General features: G+C 50.2%; 1 protein-coding gene across 9 annotated transcripts in view; it reads left to right on the top strand.

The window, feature by feature from the left end:
- Nucleotides 1-18,401, top strand: part of SHANK2 (SH3 and multiple ankyrin repeat domains 2) — a 693,215-nt gene that overhangs the window by 184,795 nt on the left and 490,019 nt on the right. The window lies entirely within an intron of this gene.

Consider the following 18,401-nt stretch of genomic DNA (forward strand, 5'->3'; position numbering starts at 1 on the left):
GTTAGGGTGATTAATGAGTGGAACAGGCTGCCACGAGAGGTGGTGAGTTCCCCTTCAATGGACGTCTTCAAACAGAGGCTGGACAGACATCTGTCTGAGATGATCTAGTGAATCCTGCTTTGAGCAGGGGGTTGGACCAGATGACCCAGGAGGTCCCCTCCAACTCTACCATTCGATGATTCTATGATTCTATGCTAGTTATACACCGGGGGGCAATGGGGCCGAATGTTATACACCGGGGGCAATGGGGTCGGATGTGATACTCGGGGTGCAATGGGGCCGGATGTTATCCATTGAGGGCAATGGGACCAGATGTTATACACTGTAGGCAATGGGGCTGGATGTTATACACCGGGGGCAATGGGACCGGATGTTATACACTATGGGCAATGGGGCCGGCTGTTATCCATCATGGGCAATGGAGCTGGATGTTATACACCGGGGGCAATGGGAGTGAATGACAAACTGGAATTCAGTGATAGGGGACCAATATTTTTCTCCACATAGTGTATTTCTTCATAATGCAGGCGCTACATGAAAGCTGTGAGTGACTAATGACTGATTGTGTTACAGACCATAGAGCACATGCATCGTCACATGAATAGTTGCCTTTCAAGTATGGAAGCAGTCACCAAATGTTCTGACAAAGGCCAATCACTGTCTGTGGCATTAAATAGGTTTTCACTTACTCAGCAATCAGGTAGCAATTCATGTATCTGTCTTCCCATCCTCAGCATTATCACGTACGGAAAGGATCTGTACACTACTCACAAAAGGAAAAAAAAAATAGGAATTCACTTCTCACCGTCCTTCATTCACCAGCAGAACAGGTTTCATAATCCGTCCTATGAAGAGCTGAATGATGTGGTGATTGCCATTTTATAGATCTTATTTTATAAAATGCCTTCTTACAGACTTCACAGGAATTTTCCTGGATGATTAGGATATTGGGTTCATATTAAAGAAGCACTTCAGCAGTAAATGGCAGTCTTTCCTCAGGCCTTCTCTAAGTAAAGAGGTTGTCGCCACATGGTAAAATTGCTAAGTACTTGTAAAATCAAGCAACCTTGCAAATAACTTGTTATTAGTGTTGAGCGAACATGCTCGACACTGCTCGGTACTCGCCCGAGCATCACGCTACTCGGGATGTTCGGCGAGCACCGAGCATTTCCGGGTTGCTCGGGCGGGAGCTCGGGTCTCCTCCCTGCATGTTTGGCGCTCTTTACAGAGCCAATGAACATGCAGGGATTGCCAGCCAGTCACTGTAATGCTGCAGCCATGTTGGTTGTGGGCATTACAGTGATTGGCTGGCCGCACAGCGTCACCTCGAGTATTTAAAACCAGGCGCCGCCATCTTGGACACAGTCGCTCCGGATCAGCCAGTGTAGGGTCAGTGCTGCAGAGCTAGGGAGAGATTTATACTGCAAAATAGTTAGTGTAGGGTCTGTAAAGGCTGCCAGAACAAACAAACAGTCCTTCTCAGGACTAATATCCATCCCAGATACCAGGCAGGCAGGCTGTATAGGAGACGCAGTGGTTATACCAGCAAACGCTGCATTACAGTCCTGGGTGCTCCTGTTGCTGAAATTGCTGGACTTAGCACCAGGTGTCGGGGGCCAGGAAAAATCCTTTTTTTTCATCTAAATCCTCCTTTTTTTTTCCTCCTTCACACTGTACAAATACCCGTCTTATTAACCTTTTTGTGTCCCCCCCCCCCCCCCCCAAAAAAAAGCGTGTCTCTGATTTTTCAGACACAAATATAACTGTTGAAAATAGTCTGGTGTAGGCTAGAGAAACAGAAGTGTTGTTTTGCACTTCCACGGTTCAGACCTCTGTATTATCCATTTTGGGCCATTTGTATCTAAAAAAAAAAAGCAGTTTGAGTGTGTCGCTCACTGTTCAGCCGCAAATCTATATATTTAAAAAAGTCTGGTATACCCCAGTAAACAATAACTGTGGTTTTCCTCTTCCAAGGTTCTAATCTACTCTTTATTACCCTTTTTCCATTGATAGTGCAAGTGTAAGCTATTTTACTTCATTTACAATGGGCAAGGCGCGTGGCAAGGGACGTGGAAGTGGACGTTCTGGTGATGGTTCGTGCAGAGGACGGGGCCGTGGCCCAGGTGAAAATGTGCCACAACCAACAGCCACATCTTCTCGCTCCCACTTCTTGACCGAATTACTAGGGAAGCACAGAACAACACCAATATTGAGAACTGATCAGTGTGAACAGGTTATTAATTGGATAGCAGATAATATTTCCAGTTACCTGGGCACCACCACCTCCGGTCTGTCTTCCACACGGTCAACTCTTAGTAGCCGTGAGTCTCGACCGCATACTCCTCCTCACCCAGATGCTCCTTCCTCCCACCATGCCGAGTGTCGTCAGACAGCAAGTGATCCCACACTTGGACACTCTGAAGAGCTGTTCACTGGTCCATTTCCATATTTGGGCCCCTCGCCTGATACGCTTGAAGTGGTGGAAGAGGAGATCCCATGTTGCGATGCCACAGGAAGTCGACGTTGGCAATCTGTCACAAGAGGTGGACGATGACGAGACACAATTGCCAGGAAGTGAGGAGGAGGATCGTGGTGCGCAAGTGGAAGAGGAGGAGGTGGTGGATGATCTAGTAACTGACCCAACGTGGAAGGAGGACATGCAGAGTGAGGCCAGCAGCACACAGGGGGTGGGAGGCAGAGTACCCCAACAGGCAGGAAGAAGCAGTGTGGTGGCCGCAGACAGAAGGCAGGCAACCGTTCCCCGTAACACCAACACGAGGGACGTTGCCAGTACAAGCGTTAGGTCTTCCAGAGTCTGGAATTTTTTTAAAGACTCTGCTGATAACCCCAAAAAGGCCATATGTTCCACCTGCCATGCCAGCATCAGCAGGGGTGACAAAACTACCAGCCTGACCACCACCAGCATGATCAGGCACATGGCAGCAAAGCACCCGACTTTGTGGGGCGAACCCCAGGGTCCACGACCAGTGTCAGCGGGTGTCACCACTGCTTCTTCCACTGTTGTGCGTGCAATAGAACCCCCTGTTGTGTGTGCAAGGCAATCCCCTGTCCATACTGCATGTAAAGATGCCCCCTCCTCTCAGTCTTCACTTGTTATGGCAGTTTTTCAAGAAACAGCATCAACGTCCACGTCCCACCGCAGCGTTCAATTGTCCATATCCCAGACCTTTGAACGAAAGCGGAAATTCGCAGCTAACGCCCCACAGGCCACAGTCCTAAATTCGCACATTTCACGACTGCTTGCGTTGGAAATGCTGCCTTTTAGGCTGGTGGAGACGGAATCCTTCAGCAATCTTATGGCGGTGGCCGTCCCTCGGTACTCGGTCCCCAGCCGACACTATTTTGCCCAGTGTGCCATCCCCGCAGTACACAAGCACGTGTCCCAAAGCATCTGCCGTGCCCTCAACAACGCAGTTACTGGGAGAGTCCACCTGACAACGGACATGTGGACAAGTGCTTGTGGCCAGGCACGGTACATCTCTCTGACGGCACACTGGGTAAACATAGTGGAAGCCGGGACCCAGTCGGACCTTGGGACGGAACACATCCTCCCCAAACCGAGGATTGCGGGCCCTATGTCAGTCAGAGTTGCCCCCACAGTGTACAGCTCCTGAGCATCCTCCTCCTCCTCCTCCTCCTCCTCATGTTCAGACTCCATCTCAGATATCACCACATCAGTTACAAGCTGGAAGCATTGCAGTACTGCCTCCGCCAAGCGGCAACAGGCTGTGCTGAAACTCATAAGCTTAGGTGATAAACCTCACACTGCTTGTGAGTTGTGGACAGCTGTGAAAGAGTAGGCAGATCTGTGGCTGAGACCTCTGAACCTACATCCTGTCATGGTCGTGTGTGACAATGGCCGTAACCTGGTGGCGGCTCTGAGGCGAGGTGAGATCACACACGTACCATGCTTGGCTCATGTGCTTAACCTCGTGGTTCAGCGGTTTCTTAAATCGTACCCCGAGTTGCCAGATCTGCTCGTGAAAGTACGCCGCCTGTAAGCTCATTTTCGCAAGTCGGCTACAGCTTCTGCCGCCCTTGCTGTGTTGCAGCAGCGTTTGCAGCTTCCGGCACACCGACTGGTGTGTGATGTCCCCACACGTTAGAACTCTACCCTCCACATGTTGCAAAGGATTTGTGAGCAAAAGAGAGCAGTTGTGGAGTACCAGCTGCAACAAGGCCGTCGATATTCAGGTCAGACTCCACACATAAGACCTCAGGGAGTGGACCTGGATCATTATTGTCAGCATCCCACTTGTCTGTCTTTTGCAACGCTCTCTGCAGAGAATTAAAGAGGAGGCATTGCAGCCAGAGTATGATGAGATGGATCAAGAAGCCGTAGCGGGCGATTACACACAGCCCAGCCTCATCTCATCCCAACGTGCATTGGGGGACAATGAGGGAGAGGAGGAGGAGGAGGAAGAACAGGAGCTGCTATCATGCGTTGTAGACGGTAGTACCTGTACAAGTGTCATACCGTCGGTTCAGCGTGGGTGACCTGAGGACAGGGGGGAGGAGGAAGAGGAGGAGGAGGAGAGCATGGTCAGTCGTCATCTTGGTGAGGACACGGAAATCTTGCCGGTTACCTGTCTGGCACGCATGGCTGACTTTATGTTACGCTGCCTTAACCGTGACCCTCGCGTTGTCAAAATGTTGGACACTTGGAATGAACTCGCTTTGTACGCCTTGGAGGTCCTGGCCTGCCCTGCCGCTAGCGTGCTATCGGAGCGTGTTTTTAGTGCCGCTGGGGGAATTATAACTGATAAGCGCACTCGCCTGTCAACTGACAATGCTGACAAGCTGACCCTTATCAAAATGAACAAGTGCTGGATTGGGCTAGACTTCTCATCACCACCAAATGACAGCAGAGTAACATAAAGTCAAATCCACTGTTTCATTTTGGGAGGTGTATTCACATGCACCGCTTCACACCCACACATGGGTATGCGCTTCCTCGTTTTGGCTGTTTTATCTTCTTCTCCTTATCCTCAGCCTCCACCACCACTATACCACCAGGGTGCCAGCATTGCAAGTTCCTCCGTCCTTATTTTTGGCAGCTTTTGCTTGCAAGGCATAAGCAAATACTATGGGACACCCACTCCCCAATAATGGGACTTATGTTTGTAATATGCTGTACTGCATGGCTCTTGTAAGGGGCATTGCAAGTTGCTCCGTCCTAATTTTTGGCAGCTTTTGCTTGCAAGGCATAAGCAAATACTATGGGAGACCCACTCCCCAATAATGGGACTTATGTTTGTAATATGCTGTACTGCATGGCTCTTGTAAGGGGCATTGCAAGTTGCTCCGTCCTAATTTTTGGCAGCTTTTGCTTGCAAGGCATAAGCAAATACTATGGGACACCCACTCCCCAATAATGGGACTTATGCTTGTAATATGCTGTACTGCATGTAACGCGCCCCCTGGGCCTTGTGTACACGTTTGTGGGATACCCGATGCCGGGTCTCTGGGGTCTGTAGTCTCCGTGGCGGTGACCCGGTCCCGTGGCTCAGGCTGGTCAAACCAGTGGCAGTCTTTCTTAGGTTTTGAGGTTAATTGTCCGACTGCGCCACCCGTGGATTGCGGTCAGGGAGTACCACCGCTGCGAGGCAGACCGCTGAGGCAGGTGTTGTGTGCGCAGCAGAGAATGGGATAACTCCCCACGGGAGGAGTATAGCCTCAGGGCAGTGAGTGTGGATGATGGGGGTGATGGTGCAAGAGCGCAGCAGGAACGACTCAGAGTCTTTGCAGTGCAGTTCAGGGTCTTTACTGATGATTATAAGGTAGACCCTCCCGGGAGTACTGGCTAGCATAAGAGGCCTGGTCAGTCTGTGAGCAAGCAGGAGTTCCCCTGGCCAGGTGGAGTTGTAGGCCTCCCCGTCTGTCTGCACTCTTCCTGGCTACCTTGCTGTAAACGGGTAGAAGTAGCCCACGTCCCTGAGTGTACCGTGTAGTGCTCACCCGTATGGCTGGTGACTTGGGGCCTTCTGTTAGCCTCCGCTCCACGACGGCGGTGCTGGTCCCTTGCTTGTGACTGAGCCTCCGGGCATCTATGGCCAGAGGACCTGAAATCCCCTGCCGGCTGGTTTCTGCTGCTGGATATATAAGTCCTCACAGCCTCGGACTCTTTTGTCCGGTTCCTATTGTCTTCTGCCAGGGCGAGCTCTGCTCAGCTTCCAGCCCCTGGTCTCTAGCTCCTAGCTCCTACAGAGCTCCTTGCTGTTACTTTCCCTTGCTCTCACTCTGACTCTGACTGTTCTCTGTTCTCTGACTCACTCAACCCCGCCCCAGATCCAGTTTATAAGGGCAGAATTCTCCCCTCCCAGGACTGGGGCAGGAGGATGTTGCATGTTTAAGGGATCCTGACCAGGAAACCTCCCACTTGCTCTCCGGCGTAATATCTCTATTACTGTGGTGACCAGACCTCTGGGGTGCCACACATGGCTCTTGTAATGGGCATTGCAGTACCTCATAATTTTTGGAAAGCCTTCCATTCACTGCTTAGGCCAACAGTGCACAGGAGACCCAGTTGCTATAAATGGAAAAAAAGGTTTAGTTAACGCCCTCTGACCTCCATGTCATTTCCAAGGGGCATTGGAGTGCCTCGAAATTTTTGGTAGGCATTGCACTCACTGTATGCCCTATAACTGTGTAGCCGAACCGCTCCTTTTGTTACAGAAACATATCCTACAAGACATATCTGGTTGACTGGCCTGATATTGATGTGAATGGTCCCTGTTCCTCCTGCTCTTTCTCCTTTGCCACTACCTCATCCATCATTTATCACCTGAAGCTTTGTTTTAACGGGAGTCATAGAACTTGGATAGTAGCAGGAAAACATCCAGCAATCCTCGGAGGAGGTAGGATATGCGCCAAAACGCTGACCATCTCAGGCCTAGCCGCTACTACATACATGCGCTTGTGACGCGCCCCCTGGGACATATTCCTTTTTGAGGGGAATACCCGGCACCGGATCAGATGGGGGGTTGTAGTCTCCGAGCGGCTGTGACCCGGCCCCGTGCCCAGGGCGTCAAGCTCAGTGTTATGTGGCAGTCCTACAGGTGTTATTAAGAGTTCTTTTGTGTCGACTACGCCACCCGTTGTGATGCGGACACTGTGGCCGCCGCTGCAGCAGGGTCCGCTGAGGCTGATGGTGCAGGTGCAGCTTGTGATGATAACCCCCAACGGGAGGGGTATAGCCTCAGGGGGAACAGGTGCAGAGGATGGGGGTTGTGGTGGTGCAGTGCAGACGGCAGTGAAGACAGAGTCGGGTTATGCAGTTAAGGGTGTTTACTTACTGCAGATGTTGTACTGGTCACTCCAGCTCCGAGTGACCACCCGAGCTGTGCTGCGTCCACCAGGTCCTGGATCCAGCCAACCCCCAAACAAGTCCGGAGCGTGGCCCTGAGCTCTCCTTCTGTCCCGTTCTCTGGCCGTCCCCACCAGTGATCCACCTAGGTCCAGCTCCCTCGGGCCTTCTGTTGGGACACCCTTGGCCTTGGGTTCCCTGACCCTTCATGTGGTGTGCCTTCGGGGTGGATGTAGTGGGTGACCGTGGCAAACGCTGCCCACGGTCTCCGGTCTCTGGCTGGGGAAAGTTTTTACCCCCACCAGCTTGGGTTCCGGTACCCTGATGCCGACTCTTCACCCGGGGTTTTAATTTGGGATCTTAGAGTCCTGTTCTTCTGTGCCTCTGGGTCTCTCTCTCTCCTCTCTCACTCTGGGTCTTTCCTTCTCCTCTGCTCCTGACTTGTTCTCTGCATCTGACCCTGTTCTTAGTTGGTGCCCACCTTATATACACCCTCTATGTGTGAGCTCAGGTGACCAGCACCCAATGAGCTCCTAACTTTACCCAGGCTGCTCCCCCTATCTGCCCCTACACTACTTGGGATGTACCACCCCCCTCCCACTCCAGCCAGGAACAGACTCGGTCGTACCTGCACATTTCTAAGTGGGAGTACCGTCGGTCTGCTCCTCGGAAATGGGATGTGTGTAGTGCATGCAGCCTACCGAGCTCAGATCCACACTCCATCCTTACCCGGGAGTGGAATATCACACCTCTGGATTGAGGTGCAATACCCCTGTAGCAGCCGAATCCTCAGGGTGCTACATTCCCCCCTGGTAAATCACAGCACGTCCTCGGGCTGTAAGACATAAAACATCACCAAAACATACAAATTTTTATAAACATATAAAACATATAAAACATTATATATATATAAAACTTTTCATATAACATTCTCGTCGTCTCTTGTTTCTGGTTCCTCCTCCGGACACTGTGCAACGTGTGTCCGGGAAAAGTGCGACAGTCTCTTAGAAAAACAGGTTTTCTATAAAACCGGTAGGGGGCGCTTTAGGACGCGCAACTATATACAGGGGAAGTTGGCCGCTCTCAGTCCTCGGCCAGGTAAGGAGGGAAAGGGAATGGCTGCTCACAGTCCTCAGCCTGTGGGATTAAGGGGTAAACGGGTAAACAGTTCACTCAGCTGGTCCCAACGGGGACTATATTAGCAGCAACAGTTTCAGTTTCTTTATACCCCGATTGGGTAACTTATTTACAGCACCTGCTCTGCCGCACTCAACGGCGTCTTCCTCCTGCTCTTTGCTTATAGCTGGTGGTAACTTCAGACCCGTCCGGGTCCTCTTGCTCCTCCTCCTCGCACCGCAACTCCTCCTCCGTCAGGCGGTGTACGTGGAGGGCGTAAGGTCCTTTGGCACACTTGTGCCGGGTAAAGGTGACCTCGTCCCCGATATAAAGGTCACGACCTCTGTGCCCCTCCGGCAGATGGGACTCAACGTCTCTGCGCGTTACAAAAACGTCGCCGGGGGTGTTGTGGTCTCTGATGAAGCCCCACCCATGCTGCTGGTTGAACTTGATCACTGTCCCGATGGTGCGGGGACAATGCGCTGCACGGGGGTCTCTCCTGGCCCGGCTCTTCTGCTCCGCGCTCCTTATCTGGGCTTGTTGTTCCCGGACCCGCCTCTCTCTCCGCTCCCTCGCAAACTCCTCGAGCTGCTGTCGGCAGCACTCAGCACGCTCCGCTGCAGCTGCCCTGGTTTCCTGAGTGAACCCCATTAGATCTTCTCCGGTGGGGTCCCACTCAAACTGCGCTTCCGCTAGCGGGGGCGAGATCCTTATTACGGGCTTCGGAGCCGGAATCAGGGGTGCACACATGGCCCCAACCCTCCTCTGGTGCTCCAGTTCGTGATACTTCTGGGGCCAGATGAAAGGCTGCCCGTCCGGCCACGTGTGCTGGGCAAACAAGTCCTCTCCCAGACGCGGCACCCTTGATTTTGCGGGTGCGGGCGCGGTGGTGGTGGCGCCCGGGTTGCCCAGGCCTTGCGGCCAGGCCTGGGGCACCTGGAAGGTGAAGGGCACCGTTAGGACGGCGGCACCCTGGGCTACCTGGCCTTGCGGCCAGGCCGGAGGCTCCGCGGAGGTAGGGGGCGCTGTTGGTATTGCGGCGCCCGGGGGTACTAGGCCTTGCGACCAGGCTGGTGGTACTTCCTGCTTGGTCACACTCGGGGTCGAGGCGTGTGACGTCACAGGGGTCGCGGCGGCGGCTTCCGGTTGGGGCCTAGTCTGCGTCGGTGACATGGCGTTTTCGGGCACAGCAGGGGGACTTTCGGGCTCTGCGACGGGGAGCTGGGGCAGGTAAGCGGTGTCCCGGCTTGGGGTGTAGACGTCCCCCTTACCTGCCTCCATGCGTTCGGCTCCCTTCTCGGCGCCGTCTCCGGCCTTTGGTCCTCCCGCGCCATCCTCAGAGGCAGTCTGTTTCCTCATCTTGGCTGGCGTGCTCCGGGTCTTGGTTTCAGCTTGCTGGGCCATCTCCCGGCTCCATTCCGCCAATATCTCTCGCTGTACCCGGGCCATCCTCCGTGCGAGGCCCTCCAGGGCAGTTTGTGCACACTCCCGGTCTCGGGGGAGCTGTGCAAGGACCTCCACTAGGCCTAGTGGGGTCGCGGTTTCCAGCAGGCTCCTGACCAACGGGTCGGTGCTGCTCTGCTCTTCTTCCAGCAGGCTCCTGGCCAGCGGGCCGGTGCTGCTCTGCTCTCTGGACATCTCCGGGTGAGCTTCTTTGCTGCTCCTCTCCAGGCTTCCTGCCTCCGGGTGTGCTCGCTCCAGACTGCTCCAAGCGACACCCATCTTTGTTCTCTCCTTTCGTCTCCTCCCACTTCGAGGGCGGTCCCGGGGCAACTCGGTGACTGTCAGCTCCAGGGGTAGTTCTTTCACGCTGACAGACACCTCCAGCATCACAGTCTCTGTTGGTGGGGGCGGTTTCCACTTTTGGCGCCATTTTCTGTCCCGGCCCACGATGGGAGGCGGCCTCTTGCCCTCCTTTGGCACGCCCATAATGGCGTCCGCTGCTCTTCCAAGGCGGGAAATCTTCGGATTTGGCGGGAAGCGTCGCCCAGTGGCGGGAAACTCTGCAGATGGCGGGAACAAGCTGGAAATGGCGGACAATCGGCGGGACACGACCTGTGATGGGGTCCGATGGTGTGGACCCTCCGGAACCGGCGGGAGACTTCTTTCTGAGGTAAACTTGCACTTTTCTTCAGGCACGCAGTACCCGGGTGTTGCGGGCACGTAATCCTGCCGACTACGCCAAAGTTGACGCGCCCCCTGGGACATATTCCTTTTTGAGGGGAATACCCGGCACCGGATCAGATGGGGGGTTGTAGTCTCCGAGCGGCTGTGACCCGGCCCCGTGCCCAGGGCGTCAAGCTCAGTGTTATGTGGCAGTCCTACAGGTGTTATTAAGAGTTCTTTTGTGTCGACTACGCCACCCGTTGTGATGCGGACACTGTGGCCGCCGCTGCAGCAGGGTCCGCTGAGGCTGATGGTGCAGGTGCAGCTTGTGATGATAACCCCCAACGGGAGGGGTATAGCCTCAGGGGGAACAGGTGCAGAGGATGGGGGTTGTGGTGGTGCAGTGCAGACGGCAGTGAAGACAGAGTCGGGTTATGCAGTTAAGGGTGTTTACTTACTGCAGATGTTGTACTGGTCACTCCAGCTCCGAGTGACCACCCGAGCCGTGCTGCGTCCACCAGGTCCTGGATCCAGCCAACCCCCAAACAAGTCCGGAGCGTGGCCCTGAGCTCTCCTTCTGTCCCGTTCTCTGGCCGTCCCCACCAGTGATCCACCTAGGTCCAGCTCCCTCGGGCCTTCTGTTGGGACACCCTTGGCCTTGGGTTCCCTGACCCTTCATGTGGTGTGCCTTCGGGGTGGATGTAGTGGGTGACCGTGGCAAACGCTGCCCACGGTCTCCGGTCTCTGGCTGGGGAAAGTTTTTACCCCCACCAGCTTGGGTTCCGGTACCCTGATGCCGACTCTTCACCCGGGGTTTTAATTTGGGATCTTAGAGTCCTGTTCTTCTGTGCCTCTGGGTCTCTCTCTCTCCTCTCTCACTCTGGGTCTTTCCTTCTCCTCTGCTCCTGACTTGTTCTCTGCATCTGACCCTGTTCTTAGTTGGTGCCCACCTTATATACACCCTCTATGTGTGAGCTCAGGTGACCAGCACCCAATGAGCTCCTAACTTTACCCAGGCTGCTCCCCCTATCTGCCCCTACACTACTTGGGATGTACCACCCCCCTCCCACTCCAGCCAGGAACAGACTCGGTCGTACCTGCACATTTCTAAGTGGGAGTACCGTCGGTCTGCTCCTCGGAAATGGGATGTGTGTAGTGCATGCAGCCTACCGAGCTCAGATCCACACTCCATCCTTACCCGGGAGTGGAATATCACACCTCTGGATTGAGGTGCAATACCCCTGTAGCAGCCGAATCCTCAGGGTGCTACACTTGCATTACAACAAAACAAAGCAGATGCTAACTTCTATCATCCTCATCATGCTCCTCACCTTGGCACTCTCAACTCCCCTGATGGAGAAGCCAGGGCCCACCGGAGGAGTCTGATAGTCCGGTGGGCTCGGCCAATGCTGCCCTAAAGCAGGCCAGGCTAAGAAAAGTGTGGGAAAGGTTACCGGGACAAATAGGGGTGGCTGGGGACCGAGTATGGACACCCGGCCACCCCCTGGAGGCTGGGGAGCAAGCGGGGACACCCGGCCACCAGGCGGCTGGGGACTGAGTATGGATACCAGGCCGCCAACACAGCCAGATTCCGCCTCCACATGCCTAAAAGGCCCAATTTAAAGTGCAAGCAAGCAGTATGGTATTGCAGCCTGGGGGTGGGTGGGTGGCAGGCTGCATACTTGCGCTTGCATTGCAAGGAATGGGAGAGGTACATTTTAACACTGCCCTGGGACAAGGACTTGAATGGGGATAGTTGCAAGTCTGCAACGACAGGTGCAAGGTGGGAGGCATCTTCGCATGTACCATGAAGAGGGGTTTGGCATGCACACACTACAGCGGAATAGGCTCTCCTTCCCACTAAATGCACTTGGGAGGGCACAGGTAATGTTTTGGTATACGCACTTAATCTTATGTATAAGGCACACCAGGACAAATAGAGGCGGCTGGGGACTGAGTATGGATACCTCGCTGCCGAAGCAACCATGAGGTAGTGGCCAGCTTCGGCCTCCTCCAAACTAAAAGGCCCCATTTCAAGTGCAAGCTAGCAGTATGGAATTGCAGTCTGGGGGTGGGTGGGTGGCAGGCTGCACACTTACACTTGCATTAAAAGAAAACATAGCAGATGCTAACTTCTGTCATCATCATCATGCTCCTCACCTTGGCACTCTCAACTCCACCGATGGAGAAGTCAGGGCCCACCGGAGGAGTCTGGTTCTCTGGTGGGCTCGTCCAATGCTGCCTAAAGCAGGCCGGGCTAAGAAAAGTGTGTGGGGGGATGTTCCAAGGAGAAATAGGGGCGGCTGGGGACCGTTTATGGACACCCGGCTGCCCCCAGGCGGCTGGGGACCGTGTGTGGACACCCGGCCGCGGGGCGGCTGGGGACCGAGTATGGACACCCGGCCGCCGGGTGGCTGGGGACTGAGTATGGATTCCAGGCCGCCAACACAGCCATGACGTGGTGGCCAGATTCCGCCTCCACATGCCTAAAAGGCCCAATTTCAAGTTCAAGCAAGCAAGCAGTATGGTATTGCAGCCTGGGGGTGGGTGGGTGGCAGGCTGCATACTTGCGCTTGTATTGCAAGGAATGGGGGAGGTACAATTGAACACTGCCCTGGGACTAGAACTTGCATGGGGATAGTTGCAAGTCTGCATCTTCTGATGCGACAAGGATCACTTATGATGGGCACACTTTTAGACAGTGACCTGGGAGTCAGAGATGCTTCCAGGGGTCTTCCCCATGCTGTTCCCATGTAACACAGCACATGGCCAGATAAGGTTGTAAAATGTTAAAATGACATTTCCCGGTGAATGCATTTGTCACAGTTGAAAGCAATACAAAAGTGAAAAAACGCATAAAAATGCTACTTGTGAACATAGCTGAAGGTGTGGAGGAGTATTTTTGTTTTTGGTCATTTATTTTAACTTATACACAAGTCTTTTCCCTGGAAAGGATGTTCCTTAACATATTTCACAGGAAAAAAGTTTCACTTTCGTCTTTGAACGTTTTATTGTGAGCCCGTAAAAGTGGCTTAATACCTCTGACCACGTGGTTGACAGCAGTGACCTGGGGGTCAGAAATGCTTCCTGGGGCGATCCCCATGCTGTCCCCATGTCATTTGAGCACTGTCACTATCGTTTTGGGCACTTGTTAGGCTTTTAAAAGACTGCCGGGGGTGCCACCGCAAAAATGCTCGAGCCTCCCATAGACTCCCGAGTATCACGGCGAGCTCGGCCCGAGCTTCGAGCACCCGAGCATTTTAGTGCTCGCTAAACACTACTTGTTATTAAAAATATTCTCTGTTCTGAAGAACCGAAATTTTTAACTACCGTATATGTCCTCGTTTCATAGGTTACCTACCTCTGCTGCAATCTGCCAGCGGTGGCTGGTCACCTAGGCAAACAGCGCAGCACTTACAAGCTGGATTTGCTCAGCCTCAGTCCCCACCGGCTCCTCCGATACTGGAGCAGCAAAGCAGTTTCTGCTAATTTCACTGAAGCCAGAAGTCAAACCATGCCGCTTCCCCGACATGTCGATTTTCGGTTATGATTTTGAAAATCGATTTTGAGAAAAAAAAACCTTTAGGCCATGTTATCACGTAGCGTAAACACTGCGTTTTTTCTGTGTTTTTTTTTTTGCATTTAACAAATCAAGTAAATTGGATGTGGATGTGATTTAACTCATGCACACTGTGTGTTTTAAAGACGCTGTTGAATTGTGTGAGTTTTTGGAGTTTTTTTTCCCCTATAGGCTTCTATGGGGAGTCTGAAAAACACATGTAAAAAATGCAATGAAAAAAAGGGGAAAACATAAAAAAGCAGCAAAATGCTATGATCTGCATAGATTGCTATTGCATATTTTGGTGCAAATACCTATAGAGAAATATAGAGGGAAAATAGTTGCATTTTTTGCACATGGGGTTTTCCAGTGCTAATAAACTGATGAGTTATCCTTAGGGCAGGTGCACATGACCTTATTTTTGTTCCGAACGCGATCTGCCAAAACATCTACTCACACTCAGGTCAATGTTAATCTATTGGGTTGTGCATATGTCAGATTTTTTCCTCATACCGAGTCAGTCCGAGGAAAAAAAATCGCTGCATGCCCAAGTTTAATCTGATATTTGAATCGCCATGCAAGTTAATGGGTGCGTGGAAATTATCGGACTGCACTCGGATGACATCTGAGTGCAGTCCGATTTCCATAGACTGACTGAATGGAGAAGATGGATAGTTTTTTTTCTCCCCATCTTTTCCTCATCCAAGAGAATCGGACCATACCATGATGACACATTTTTTGGGGGACTGTCCCACCAAAATGGACAGTTTCTGATGAATTTAATGAGTACTGAAACACTGCTTCTACTCCATATATTTGAAGCACCTTGTAATCTGTGATATAAAAAGTTAGATTTTTCTTTCTACTGCTCAAATTTCATATAAAGATCCATTCACGGAGGATAGCACTCGGTTATCTGTGTGCAGACAAGTGCGACCAAGACGTCTTCTCTTGCAAGAATGATTCCGCTGGAGCTTCACGGCGTGAGGTTTTTAGCACCGCGTGGATTGTGGGTATATTCTGTGCAGCTTTACTGACAAATTTGTACAGATAAAGCTTGGATAGCAAAATCCTGGAGTTATAGTTTTCCTGTGCACATGATTACTGCTACAGAAAAGTCTCTGCAAATGCATTTTAATTTTTTTTCTATTCTTGCAAAAGTCATAACTAATAACTAAAAATAATAATAAAAAATACACATCTATGGTATTGCTAGGTCCATAAATATCCAATCTATCAAAATATAAAATTAATTGACCCAATTGGTAAACGCTGTTACGAGAGAGAAGATCGAAACGCCAGAATTGGATTTTTTTTTTTTTCCCGCTACTCCACAAAAAAAATGCAATAAGTGATCAAAACGCCATATCTACTACAAAGTAAAAACGGCAGCTCACAACAAAAAAGCCCTCATATGTCTATGTTGATGGAAAAATTAGTTACGTCTATTGGAAGAAAGGGTGGAAAAAGCAAAAGCAAAAAAACTAAAAATTGACAGTTTGGGAAGGTGTTAATGGTGTCATTTCAGGGCACATATGATGTTTTCATTTTTTTTTTTTTTTGCTGCATTTTTAGTGGGAGACTGCGGCAAAAAAAGCCTGCAAATTTGGTAGTTAGGAGCAGCAAGATGACAGCGATTTGGGGTGGGGGACTGCAGCAGGTCCCCGGGTGCAATGTCAATCCTTTGGCACCCTGAGATCCCATTGTGGCGGGATGGCGTAACCTAAATGTCTCAGTCAATGGTTGATTGACAATGGCATTTAAGTGGTTAAACAGCATCAATCAAAGCTAACTCCTATCATCGCTGCTACAGGCAGATGCGGAAATCTATATCACACGTTGCGTTTTTGCTGCATTTTTTAATGCAAATTTTAAGCTACGTTTCACATTACCAGCAAAGGCTATGAGATTTCAGAAATCTCATGCACACACATTGTTTTTTTTCTCCTGACTGATTTGGAAAACTGCTGCATTTTTTGCACACTGCAACATGTCACTTCTTTCAGCTATTTTTCACCCATAGAAAGAAATGGGTAAGAGTAAAAAGCGCAGCAAAAATGCGGCAAAAACTCAGCAAGAGAGCAGATTTTGCATGCGGAAAAAAAAAAAACGCAACTTGTGAACATAGCCTAACACGGCTCCTGAGCCGCTCTATATACCCCAATCCATGTTGGATACATATCCTGATGGCACGCTTACACTTATGGAAATAGTGTCATGACTATACAGGCTCTAATTCCCTCCAAACAGCGTATTGGAGAAACATCCCAGATCAGACTATGCCTGTTATCTTGCCCACTGATAGCTGAGGTGCAGCAAATCTGCAACAATTTTGCGACGAAATCTGCAATCAAAGTCGCTTGATAAGTTGGAAATTGTACCGCTGCACATGGATGTAACCTATTATTTCCCACACTATATGAACAAGGTGATCAATTATGAGTTCTAAGCAGCAAATTTATTAGAAGGCGCACAAACACCTCTTAATCAATTTGTCAAATCTTTACCCGTAATAAAAATGAAATCTGCTCCATCTCCTAGCTATAATTCACACCAATTCCTGGCATGAATGATGAAAGTAAAAGCTGCTGTGCCGAGAAAAACAGTGTCTCCAATTAATGCATAGAAATGCCGCTGTAGATGTAACAAGGTGGTAATATCAGCCTCCATTATTTGTATTTTCACACTTTTCTCTTTCTGATCACGTTTCGATGTTAATCTTTCCAAAAAATGTTAATCCCAACATATGCTGTATAGCAAGCAGAATATTGTAGAGTAATCCCGCTGCGCTGGGGAAATAAAAATAACTCTGATTTTTGCATATATATTTTAAGCAAAACTACCTCCAAAAAGAAAAGGGTTTTTTTTTTTTTTTTTTGCCCTTTTTTTTTTTCTTTTGCTTAGATTTAATTTTGAAAGTTATTAGAAATTACAGTTGATGGAATAAACTTGTTAAGCACATCACAGAAATTAAAAAAATCCTTGTTTATTAGTTACCGCTGTCTGGCTAGGGCCCCTGGGGGCCCACCATGCTTCTCCGCAGGCGCTCAAGTCTCAGATTTGTAAAGATTATGTTTATAAGGGGTAAGTTTATTAGAAATGAATACTGACTGGCCGAGCTGTCGCCTCTTTAATTCACAGTTTATGATTGATAGCGGTGATGTGTGCGGAGTTAAGTTAAACAGGTATTCAAGTCTACCTTTGATTCGCGATCCTCTGGGAGCTTAGACCCGCTGCAGGTTTAGGAAGACTTTAAAGGAAGGCAGAATTGCAGAAAAGGGCATCTCGCAGCTTCCACTTCAAACGTTCAGTTCTTTTTACTAACACGTGATGTTCTGAAAGGTAAAATTAGCACAAAGTACATTTTGCATCTAGACAGTTCCCCGAGCGCACATCTATAATCATTCATTCTTACTGGAGGCTCGTCTTCAAGTTGTGGGGCACAAGCACGAAGCTGCAACTGAGCCGAACGGGAAGTTCTGAAATTGAAATGTTTTGAAACGGTAAACGGGCAACCTGCTGCCATGAGGACTCATTGGGACTTAGATGTCATTCACTTAAAGATTCTTACATTTGGTATTGGTTACCTTTAGATAATAGAATTGTACTAAGTTTCAGTCTGTAATCTTCATTCTTTCATTCATTTTCAGACACCCGGATATGAATTTTTTTGCAGCTGGATTCAAGTCTCAGATTTTTCTCTTATTGGAGTGTCTCTTCCAGTAATATAGTGTGTCCTTAACAATAATATAGGCTGGATGGAGGGCTGTGAGGACCTGAGTTCTGTGTGAAACAGTAATACAGGCTGGATGTGAGCTCTATATGTGTTTCCCAGTCATATAGGCTGGATGTGAGCTCTGTATCTTTCTCCCTGTAATATAGGCTGGATTGGAGGTTCATGTGCTCCTTCCAGTAATATAGACTAGATGTGAGGTCTGTGTGTCTCTCCCAGTAATTATAGGCTGGATGTAATGTCTATGTGTCTCTCCTAATAATATAGGCTGAATGTGAACTCTTTGTCTCTCCTAGTAATATAGGCTGGATGTCAGCTGTGTATCTTTCTCCCTGTAATATAGGCTGGATTGGAGGTTCATGTGCTCCTTCCAGTAATATAGACTAGATGTGAGGTCTGTGTGTCTCTCCCAGTAATTATAGGCTGGATGTAATGTCTATGTGTCTCTCCTAATAATATAGGCTGGATGTGAACTCTTTGTCTCTCCTAGTAATATAGGCTGGATGTGAACTCTTTGTCCCTCCCAGTAATATAGGCTGGATGTGAACTCTTTGTCTCTC

Source organism: Phyllobates terribilis, unplaced genomic scaffold (genome assembly GCF_046119375.1).
Source record: "Phyllobates terribilis strain yellow unplaced genomic scaffold, ASM4611937v1 Scaffold_13__5_contigs__length_258822181, whole genome shotgun sequence".
Classification (NCBI taxonomy): domain Eukaryota; kingdom Metazoa; phylum Chordata; class Amphibia; order Anura; family Dendrobatidae; genus Phyllobates; species Phyllobates terribilis.